General features: G+C 36.9%; 1 long non-coding RNA gene across 1 annotated transcript; it reads left to right on the top strand.

Moving 5' to 3' along the window:
• Positions 1-4460: 4460 nt before the first annotated feature.
• LOC109368204 lies at positions 4461-8474 on the top strand. Its single transcript, XR_002115991.1, has 3 exons — positions 4461-4501; positions 6341-6425; positions 6790-8474. It is a non-coding gene; the product is annotated as an uncharacterized LOC109368204 (long non-coding RNA).
• Positions 8475-9007: the final 533 nt, after the last annotated feature.

Genomic DNA, 9007 nt, shown 5'->3' with positions numbered 1-9007 from the left:
TTCACTTTGTTAAACTCCTTGATAAAAAAAAAACTTTAATTTAGCCTCTAGGAGGTCTGAGCTTTGAAGGGTAGTGCTGTCGTGTTCGCTCTGACACTACATGCAAATCTGCTAACTCTAACAGCCATTCCGTGTTTTATACTATTTACAAATAATCTTAAAATGATATCTGATGCACTGTTTCAGGTTTTTGAAGCATATTGCATGATAAGAAGCCACGGAGATCAAGTTTTAGCTATAGTAATTTGGTTTCAGCTGTTCTAGGTCAGAGATTTATGCCTGCTACTGAAATCCTTGTTCTTCTTCCTCTCAAGTAGAGTGCAGCCAAAGAAAATGAGATTTAGCAAAATTGAAAGGTTAGGTACAGCTGAGATATACAAGGTGATATTCTACAGATAGCATTTTAAAAAAAAAGTTAAAAGTGAACCCTGCTCTTCTTTGTCATTCCATGAATGTTTATCTATGATTTCTTTGTCTTTGTCCTTCTTCAGCATTAAAATGAAGCAACAACTCAGAGGATTTTGAGTTTTCATTTCCAGATTTCTATATTACAGTGGAACCAAAGATAAGCTTAATAAATTTGGCTATCCAAATAACATTTGGAGTATTCGAGCTGCAAATGTAATTCTTACATAAAAACTAACATTTCCTGTATATTACATGCATTTTTCATTTGAATAGTTTCCACAACATAAAATATAGCTTAATAAACTGAAACCAGTGCAAGTGTAGACAAACTTCTAATTAATTCTTCCTGTGTATACCAGTCTTGCGTTGTGTTCTCTCCCGACCAAATACTGGATGAAGTCTGTAGATCGATAAATGATGTTAAAGACTTTTTTTTCCAAAGATTTAAAATTGTTAATTCAGTAATGTCATCCATGATCTCATTTGATCCCAGTTGCTTCCTCTAGAGATCAAAGAAATATAGTTCCTTTTCATCAGTTTATTTCATCCATATGTTCTACTATGCAATACTGCCCAGGTTTATTGTGAGTTTAACATCTTAAAGATGTTTGCTAAATTTCCTGTTTTTAACAGCTCCATTTTCCTTCCAATTGCCATCAAAATATGGGAATTATATTTAACACATCTATTATAAACTTGTTCCTTGGAAGAACGAATGCCTCTGTAGAGACATACAACAATATATGTTCTATGTAGATTAGTTCAAAGCACATTTTGTATAGAAATGTTACAAACATAAATACAGTAAAAAAATACAGTAAAAAAATTTATTTCAGACTTTTGAAATATTACATTAATAAAAATTATATGCTAAGTATCCTCTGTTTTCTATATTTAATCATGACTTAAATAAAATGAAAAATACCGGTGTTTTGGAAATGCTACTGAAAATGAAGATAACAGGAAATATGTATTTTTCTCAATGTTTTTATGACAGGAAAATGTGCTTTGAAAACATAGGACATATACATCCTGCAAAGTTATAAAAGAAAAACCATTAAATGGTCAATTTAGACTCAGCATTACTTCAAACTTGCAATTTGGAAGTTAGCAAATTTTGAGATTGAATATCTTGCAGGCAATAGAATTTAAAACAACACATTCACTGCTACAAACAATGAAAATTAAAGATGAGATGTCAAGGATCCGTAGAAGATACATGACAGTAGAGCAAGGATTGATTGATATGCTGAGACTGTCCCTCTTTCAGTTGAAAGTGAATACATCGTTCATCATATACTCTGACAATATCTGTGGTTGTGTAATTTGATTTCTGAAAGAATTTGTTCCGTGTGCAAGTTATATTTCAAATTAATAATCCAAAATTTGTTCAATTTCGATGACCCTTCCACAGAAGCTGTGGATTTTTACCTTAGTTACTGATCAGTGAGTGGTCTTACATGGCAATCAGTATATTGCTTGTCAGCTAATCATATTATGTATTCTATACCAGGTAATTCAAACTGCTAAGATTTCACTTAAGATGACCTGCTTATCAGTGTCAATTTAAGGAAACTCCAGTAAAGAATAAATAGAACAATTAAAGCAAATGGGATGAGTTCAGTACAGTTTTCCATTGTTGGTTGTTGAAAAATTAGGTCATGCTGTTGTGATAACCTGTGAAAAGTAAACATGCCAGGCTCCTTCTAAAATCTTAAATATGCTTCACTGAGTTATAGAGTATGTTTATCAGAAATTATCAACCTTCTTAGAACTCTTAAGATTCTTCCAAACACACTTCAAACAACTTTGCTTTTGTATTTTGACTCAGAAAAAGTACTGCATGCGGCTTATCTGCATGAAACTTGTAGAATCATAGAATTATTAAGGCTGGAAAGATGACTAAGATCCTCTAGTTCAACCATCAACCCATGCCCACAACCACTTTAAACCACGTCCCTCAGTGCCACATCTTCTCTTTCCTTGAACATCTTCAGGGATGGTGACTCCACCACCTCCCTCGGCAGCCTGTGCTAGTGCCTCACCACTCTTTTCGAGAAGAAATTTAAAGTGTGTGAATGCTGAGTATGGATTTTTAAGCACTAAATAAATACTAAATAATAAGACCTGTTGTATTTTCATAGTGTATGCCACCTAATGTATAACAAAGATCTTATAGAGATGCTTTCTAATCAGTTTGCTTAATAGGCAGTACATCTTATAAAAAGAACACCATCTGAGATGGTTTGAACTATATGCAGCTGTGCTGAGCTTCTTGGGACTGTAGATTTTGCTATCAGTAGGGATAATGCCTCCTTCAAAATACATTATACATAAAATTTAATTTGTGAATAAAATGAAAAAGAAAAACAACAACAACAACAACAAAAACAAACATGAAAAACACAGCTGTGTCTATTTCCTGAAGTTTATGTCTTCACTCTAATAAAAAAGGAGGAGGAGGAGGAGATACAGTTGTGAAGAAATTTTGTTTGCTTTAAATACTTCAATAGTGCTTTTACTTTCTGTGAATAAATTATGACTTTGTCTTTATCAAATTAAATTTCTATTGCAATCAATATAAATATGTGACCTAGTCCAAATCAGTTTAAAAATGTAAAATGGCATTAAGGGAAGGTAGTAAATCTAGTGATGGTGAAAGTATTACACTGAAATGTCTCTAAACTTCTTAGATAGTTCCTAAATATTTAAGCTAGAGCTAGCATTTAATAACCAGTTATGTTTTGAGTAACATCAATAAGATATTAGCAAGTAATTTCTACTGTGAGGAGAGAAGCATCTTGATATAATGATTTCCTGTTAAGTGAGAGTTAAGATAAGGAGAAGAAGCTTGCAGTGATGATCTGATTCTTACTCGGGAGTTCATGTATGAATGTTGATGGGTTCATTTTATTTCTCAGTTTGGGTACTTGCAGTCCCATTCACTTTTTACAGTGCAGTGTTTATTGAAATGCTTCCCTTCCCTAGAGAATGTGAAGAAAATGCTATGTGAAAAGCCTGAAGGTATATCTTATGCAATGGAAAGCTTTAGAACATTTAGGAGTTATTTGCAGAGGCACAGCTCTCCAAGCTTAAAAGACCTCACTGACATGACTGTAATTAGCTGCTCAGAGGAGACTAGGGTATAATTTCATATGAAGAGAGTCTCACAAATTTTGCCCATCACTGCATATCAAGGTACCTGCCTGAATTCAAATCTGGTTTGGGTAACAAGTTAAAATGAGTTTGCACACCTATTCCCAGGGAACATTTATTTCTACACCAATGCCACCTTGCAGTTTGATAGAGCAGTAAAGTGAAAAACTTTCCCAGTGGCTTCCTTCCCTGTATGTGCCTCTCCTTATGTGAAATTAGTTCTGAATAAATGGTCATTCACCATCAGAACGATATATTAATAAACAAATAAATAATTAAATTCACTTTTGCCTTAGACAAATCACAACTTTTTGTACAGAGTGCTTAAATGCTTTAAATATGGAGGGAATTATGCTTTCTTTTTTACTTTCATTAAGCATATAGTTTGGAATACCACTCAAGAGGGAACAGTAAAAGAGAAGTGTTCTATTAATTACATCTTACTCTACCTTTGAAAAATAAATCCTCTTTGAAATTTCATGTAAAATGAAGAAGTAGCAGTCAGATTTCTTCTGAGAGTTTACTTTAATTTCAAATATTATCTACAGCCAACTGGTTTCACAAATCACATATCCAGTATTGGTCTTTGAAAGGCATAATTTAAAATACACCTTTAGCTAACTCTATGGCACTTTCTTAATACTGCTCAAATATTATTTAGGTTGTTGTCTTTGCCAGCCAGATGAATTTCAGAAACAAACTAACATGACAGATGTATGGGAACTGCTGAATCACAGCCTGAACCTCTGATTGACCACCTGATATGAGCAGAGTCAGCCCTGGGAGCACAGGTGAAGGCAATTCTCCTGTGCTGCTGGAAGGGGTGGAACCTGGCTCCACCTCTCCTAGATCCCATTTAAGAGCTGACTGCCACCAGAGAAAGCTCTCTTTTGGAGGTCATGTCTCTTGGAGTCTTCTCAGCAAGCCCAGAGCAAGGGTAAGTTTTTCATCTATTCTTCTTCAGCATGATAACCTGTTTAGCTTAACTGTCCTGTATATTTCTTAATTGTAATGTCTGTATATTCATTGATTACCTAGCAGATAATAACAGCAGGTGGTGATATATTACATAGAAATAGCTGCTGTGGCTAGAGTATGTCATGTTGCCAATGCTCAGAATATTGACAAGTTCTCACCCTTTTCTATATGTGGCCACAGTACAGTTACAGCAGTCCAGGAAACTGTTTTCCTTCACCTAACCATGTGAGATGTGTTCTAGCTGTCTAGCCATATCAGGCATGCTGATGTGTCTGCTTTGTGCTCATAAAATCCATGTCATTCCATACCTCATTCCTCATCCCTCATCTTTTTTTCCACTCTTGCGCCCATATCCTTCTTGCATACAAAACAGCCATTATCTATTTTCCTGCTTAGTAGAACGATAGAAAGTAAATGAAGCTAGAATTGGTGATTGAATGATGTGAACATCCTCTGAGCACTGAGCAGCCATGGAAGAGATGAGGCAATTATGAGTGCAGTAAAGCAGAACACCTTTAGTGAAATGCCTGCAGAACAAGTTTTCTGTATCCTGAATACTCCCATGACTTAAACATGTATGTTTGTTTCCAAGATCACAAGTGTACCAGTCTCTTTTTCCAAGATTATTCATAACCCCCTAGTTTCCAAGAAATAACCTTTTTTTCTTCATTTTCTACATGCCTTTACATTCCCAAAATGTATCGCATAGTCCAGACTCCATGTTTTAAGGGGTTAGGGATTTTTGTTTGTTGGTTGGTTTTCTCCCCCAATTATTTTAAGTGACTCAAAATAAGAGAATAAAGGCAGGGAGTATGAGAGACTCCAGGTTCTGCTGAGTTAACCTGGACTTCCTAATTTCCTCTTATTTACTGCTGGAGAAACACTGCCTCAGGAAAACTTTCTAAAACTACTGTTGTTTCTTTCCTAAATGTCAGGGGGATTGGAACTTGATGATCCTTAGGGTTCCTTTCAGTTCAAGACATTCTATGAATCCATTTGTCATAGAGGTAATTCTCATGTATTAAAGTAGACTGAGATTATTTTTTAATCTTACTTGTTTTAGATAATGGAGGTGCTGCAAAATAGAGATGCTAAATAAAGTTTCTCAGCTGACAAACTTTTGTCTTACAAGAAGGTGACAAATGCTTCTGAAAATAGGACATAAGAAATTAATGCAAGAAAATATAGCTACATAGGGAACTGGGAGTACAAAAAAATGACCAATGAATATTTAAGTCTCCTTTTAAAGAGAAAAGAAGCAGCAAACTACTTAATTATTCCAAAGGGAAAGGAGACCCATTAATTGGACTTGGCACAGTTAAAAGTATAAACATTTCATGATGCAGCATTTTGGATGAATTCAATTTTCTTACTTGAGACAGCTGTAGTGAAGGCTCCATTCCTTTTTTAAATTAAAATCACAGGCACCTGAGGAGGGAGTGGGGCTTTACTGTGTAAGCTCTCTCTTAAGAAGGGTTTTTCTAGGGAGTGGTTCCTTGCTGCTACTGTTTCTTTCACGTAGTACTGAGCAAGTTCAGCAGGGCTGCTCCCTGCTGTAGGAGAATGATGACAGAGTGTTCAAAGAGCATCCAACAAGTAGCAATCGCAATAGCCCTGGTGAAGCTAAGGTAACTTGTGGGATATGTTTAGCAAAACTGTGTTATTTAGAAGCTCGGTTCTTGTAAGCTAAAGGAGAGGCTTGGGGTCCAGGGCCTGCATGCTGATGGAGTTGCTCTATTGTTTACTGTTTGTTCTATTTGTTTTGATCACTATCTCCTGTTTTTGTTTTTCTCAACAGCGCCGCCTTCAAGGTTGCAGTAACAATGTCCATGACACAATATGGTTGTAGCTTCAGTCTGTGGTGTGCTTTGTCTGCTGTATAGGTACTAAGTGATCTTAAATTACCCTGTGTAACTATATGTTCTGGAATTATCAGTCTGCCTGAATGAAGCTGTCAACACTAAAATGGTGGCTATTATACTCTCTAAAGGGGTACAAGGTGACTGCTCTTATTGCTGTGGTCTGTAGTGAAAGAATTTAGGGGTTTAAAAAAAAAATGAATTATTCTACATTCAGAATTCTGGAGACAACACATCTTTTTTTTTTTAATTGAAGTAAATTGCTGAAACTCACTGCTGTTAATAAAACTTAATCAGCATATTAGAGATAGTGAATTAATCTTGTTTTAATCTTCTTTCTGATCATCTGTAAAGAGTTCCTTTAACTACTCTCTCTTTCTCTTTGTAGTTGAAGACGTAATGGTCAAATATCGAAGTTTAGGCATACTCTTTCCTCCCTGAGGTATTTGTCAAGATCTTGTGCAGGAGTTCTACAGGTTTTGGAGGACTCCTTTTCTCCAGTCTTATCTGGGCATCCTATAGTCAAAGGAAAAAAAATGCTCAGATGCAGGAACCAGATCTGAAGAATCTAAGTAGCCTTTTCCTTCTGATGGCTTGTAGTTCATAGATCCACACGTCTCTTTGGGAAAATATGTAGATGACAACAGTACTAATTGCAACACTGTAGACATCTTCCAGGTTCTTTCAAGTACTGATGGATGCACAGGCTTCAGTAACTCAGATCCAAGTCCTACTCGCTATCTGTGTCTACGATGGTTCTCTGGGAAAGTATTGTCAGAAGAACACGCAAGAAACTTTGTGGAACTTTGCAGAGCTGTTGACATTGAAATGCTCTAGCTGTATCAGGAGAGTCAGGGTGAGGGGATGCAAGGGAGGATGTTTATTCTTGAGGCAAATGTAGTGAAAATTCTATAAGTATAGAATTTTAGAGTCTTTGAAGACCATTTTGTCTTATTCTGTGACACTGAGGCACTCACAGGTTCAATGTTTCATGGATCTTGGAATGGAAATTACAACTTCAGCCATTTATTTCTTTCTTCTTATGTCCTGATATGAACAGGCTTATGTTGAAGCAAGCCAATGGGTATGAGATAAAGAATGGGTTTTATTATGTTATCTCTACTGTCATTCTTGCTAGCTTAGCTTTCATACTTGGCTATGCCTGGGGAGCTGTGTGATGTGTGATCTTCTCCCTCTTTACCCAATACTGCTTGGGGTCAGCACGCAGCAGCCTGAATGAGCCTGACTGAAATACTGGGGATGTCCTTCTCCCACAGTCAAAGAGATGACACATACAACAGCAGCAGCCCTTATCTTTGCATGTTGGGTGTGATCCTGTTCTTCGGAAGCTTGGGATGCTCAGTAACTTCATTCAGTCACATAACACTTCTCTCTTCAGTCTTCAGATCATGATGCAAAATCAACGAGAGGATTGATTACTAGTGCTGTTGGAAGTTACTTTTGTTTGCTTCTCCTCTCAGGAAGAAGAGGTGTCAGTGAGAATTCTTATTGGCTTAATGAACTGCTGAAAAGTATCCAGTGTGACACTAAAATTACTTTTTCATGTTGATAGGAAAAAATAGTTCTCAGAAGCGCACTGTTGTACATGCCTACTTCTTGAATTTACACTAGAAACATTTCTCTGAAGGGAAATTAAGCTATGAATATGAAAAAGAGAAAGCCAAGGAGGCCAAAAGTATCCTGGGCTGCATTTACAGAGGGGTGGCTGCAGGGCAAGGGAGGTGACTGTCCCTCTATTCTGACCTCATGAGGCCCCTGTATCTAGGTCTGGGTCTTCCAGAACAAGAAGGATGTGAAGGTATTGAAGAGGGCTGAGAGGAAGACCACAAGGATACTCAGAGGGCTGGAGCATCTCTCCTAGGAAGAAGGGTTGAAGGAGTTGGACTTCTTCAGCCTGGGGAAGAGAAGGCTATGGGAAGTCCTCACTGCACCCTTTCAGTACTTAAAGGAGGAGCTTATAAACAGGAGGATGGACCAGCTTTTTACAGAGCCTGATAGTGACAAGACAAGGGTCAATGGTTTTAAACCATAAGAGGGGAGATTTAGATTAGGTATCAGGAAGAAGTTTTTCACTTAAAGGGTGGTGAGGCACTGATATTTCTGCCCAGAGAAGCTGTGGTGCCCCATCCTGAAGGCACTCAAGGCTGGGCTGGATGGGGCTCGGGGCAGCCCTGCCAGTGGCAGCAGGGCTGGGACTGAGTGGTTTTAAGATCCTTCCAATTCAAGTAGTTCTATATATCTTCTATTTTTGATGCTTTAATTTTAGTTTGTTTTTAAGCCTTCCTATTCATAATCTTATTTTACTGCAGTTTTGTATGATTTATAAGGTTTTGAAGGTTTTTCAGAGGAGAGAATAATCATTTCCTAACTTGGGAGGGGGGGAGGGTTGGGGATATTGTCTCATTCTATTTATATGTATTACAGGAAGTTCAGCACTAAGTTAATGTAATGAGAGATCATGATTTGAAGTTGAAAGCTTATAAATCTGTGGCAGTAAACCAATACATAGAGCATTTCTGTATATCAGATTTAAAAACATGGGTTTTGTTAAGACAGAACTACCTAAGAATATTCTCTTGGTAGTG

This window comes from Meleagris gallopavo, chromosome 6 (genome assembly GCF_000146605.3).
Source record: "Meleagris gallopavo isolate NT-WF06-2002-E0010 breed Aviagen turkey brand Nicholas breeding stock chromosome 6, Turkey_5.1, whole genome shotgun sequence".
NCBI classification, from domain to species: domain Eukaryota; kingdom Metazoa; phylum Chordata; class Aves; order Galliformes; family Phasianidae; genus Meleagris; species Meleagris gallopavo.
This window is presented reverse-complemented; position numbering and strand designations above follow the sequence as displayed.